Genomic DNA, 3,070 nt, shown 5'->3' with positions numbered 1-3,070 from the left:
TTGTTAGCATTAGACCCCATATTGTGGCGACGGTTAAAAAGTATATGAAATTTTGCATATTTCGGTGCAGTCAACTGTTTTTAATCCCGAAATATCGATTCACATTCAAACTATTTTGAAAAAATAATTTATATGAATCTAAAATCCAAATAATTGTCCACGCATAAAAATTAATGGAATTTAAAATCTTGTAATGAAAAAAATTAAAACTAATTCCCGGTTTGATGTGTTTTAAAAATGTACAACCCATTTCTAGGCAAACCGAATGAAAGTCTCCTCATCTTGAAAGATTTGCAGCCCAGCAGGGCTGATAAAGCAAGTAGGCCTCGTTTGGGTATTTCTTTTAAAAAATAGAACTGGGCTAGCCATTTTCAGCAAGAAAAAAAACACAACTGGCTCATGATGTGGTAAACATAAATAAAACCCTGGCTAGACGGGCCACAGCCCCCGCACAGCCCTGTTGTTACCCTGATCCGTCACTAAAACTAGTATAAATTACAACTGCTTGTTCCTCAAAAAAATAAACTGCGCGACCTGCTGGGTCCCTGGTGTCAGCCGCTCATAGTGTAATTCTCTCGTTTATTGACTACATTGACAATGGTGTGAGCCCCAGATGTCCAACCATTAGGAGGAACCATATTTTTGGACTTGTAATATAGAGGCACTTGCTTGCGTACTGCCATGACGCTGGTGGGGCCCTACTGTCATCCTCTCCACGCACAGTCATCTCCTTGTTCCTCTCGGTTGTTGACGATGTTGACAACGCAAGAGGGCGGCGCACCATGCACGGCGAGCGAACTAAGGCTGCAAGGCGGAGGACGACAGTGAGGGCTCGGACGGAACGAACAGGAGTCGTGGAAGATGTGCCAATCCAGTCATAGGCAGAGGGGAGTATGAGGGTTGGCTGGTTCGGGTGCGGGTGCGTGTTGGGGCTGACGTCGTCGGAGAATAACAGGACGTGTGGGGGAATAGAGGGAGGGACTGGCCAACGTTGGAGGGTACGTACGGTAGGGCAGCGGAGGCGCAGCCAGCCATGAGAGGCGGGAGCAGGCGGAGCCGACGGGGTGCTTTGGTTTGGGTGGCTGGAGGAAGAAGAAGACAAGAGATAGAAGATACACGACAAATGTTGGATGTCAATCCAACGGCTGGTAGGCAGAATCGTTTGTTGACTGGCTAGTAAGTCGACACCACCTTGGATAGGCTATTTCCTCGCAGGTCCCAAATGTCAGAATCCAAATATGTCATGGTCATGCAGCATTTCCTATGAAAATTTACAGCCCATTTGATGTGCTAGTTCGAAATAAGTTTGTGGGTGCTGGTGGGGGCTAATCACTTGGCTTCTGTAATGCACAGTGAGCTCAAGCAGCCGGCGAGAGTGATGTTATTTCCCTTGGCTGGGATTTGTTAGTTGTTACAATATAGTTGTTACAATATTTCACTCTAAATTAAACGACTGGCAAGCCATTTGCCTTGCTTCAAAGAAAATATGACAGCCACAGTCGAGTTGAAAAGGGCAAGCACATCTAACTCCAGCTTACAAACTGTACAAAAGCACGAGGGTTAATTGTTCATCAGGTTTACAAAAAAGCCAGGCTGAAAAGGGCATCAACATCTAACTCCAGCACTGTTTTCGGCAGTCACAGTCAAATGGACCGGTCAGGTCCATAGAATGAACATCCTGAGTCATAATATTTACTGGATTATGACCACAATATGTTGTAAATAGAAGCCCGACACGTTCAGAAGCTCTTTTGCCCACCTGAAACTCCTTTTTTTGCTCTTCCACGTACCCATCCGTCAAAAACATGCTGCTGAGAAACTTAAGCCTGATGGACAATAGTAACCTCCCATTCAGCAAGAAGAATGTGACAAATCTAGTGTTTGCACGGTTGGCTACATATCGTTCTAGCATTATTGTCTTCAATCGAATCTCATGAGAAGTGAGAAAATCCTGATGCTTACGAATCCACCGATTGGTTATAACTTTCTTACCCCGTCCTGTTGCCTAAATAGACATGAAGATTGAAAACAATTAAGGTCTAAAAAAGGAGTGTCGAAAGAGCAACAGCTGAACGGTTAATTCTAGTACACTATATGCGGGCTTCCAATGTGCGTGAAATTATCACCTTTATATACAACTTCTCCACACATGGAAAGCATTACAGCAAGCCAATAATATTGTTTAGATCAAAACTATTCATTTGGATATATAAGATCTTGACAGAATCCATCACCATTGATAGGCCATCCATGGAGAAACTCTTCATTGAGCATAGAACATAATATTAGTACAAAATGTGTACTCCAAGATGACATATAACTTATGCGCAGAAATTTAAAATGCAGCTTATGGTTACAAGTGTAGATGATAATATAAAGTACCTGAAGAACTGTGGAGCCAAACACCATATTGAAATGAGCACAGAGATCATGTATTACACCCAAGGTCTCCAGTTTAGGCGCAGAGAGGACGGTTATTTGCAACGGTGAATAACTAGAATCAAGGATCAACATTTGAAGTGAAGGGGCATCTTGGATGATGAGCTGCCTTCCATCAAAAGAAATTCCAATTCTTACAAGGTTAGGCGACTTTATTTGGAGACAACCGATTCTAACTGTGAAAACAAGCAGCAAGCACTCGAGGGCAGGGCAACTGAAGTGGATGATGCTGTGCAATGAGGCCTCCGATATACGAACCCACACAAGTGAAAGTTTCTTGAGAAATGGGGGTCAAAGGTTTTAGTACCAGATTGTCTGGTAGGTCACACGACGCAAAGGTGGCGGTGTGGAGGGAGGAGGAAAACCGCGAGATGGACATCGGTGCTGAGGGCATAGGTAGATGGCTTTTGGTATCTGGTAAGTGATTTCCAGGGGAATAGTAGAACTCAAGCAGCTGTAGTTCTGTGAATTCAGGGGATTTCAGCCAGGCGTCCACCGTGAAGGGCATGGTAATCTTGCTCAGGTAGCATGAGGGATGCAGAGGCTTTGAATGGAGCCCTGGTGGGAGGAGATGATGGTTCTGGGGATTCCAAAATCATTGAAGAGAGGTAGTTGACGACAATCGAGATTA

Source organism: Triticum urartu, chromosome 1A, assembly GCF_056163025.1.
Source record: "Triticum urartu cultivar PI428250 chromosome 1A, HENAU_Tu73, whole genome shotgun sequence".
In the NCBI taxonomy this organism is placed as follows: domain Eukaryota; kingdom Viridiplantae; phylum Streptophyta; class Magnoliopsida; order Poales; family Poaceae; genus Triticum; species Triticum urartu.
Note: the sequence above shows the minus strand (reverse complement) of the source record.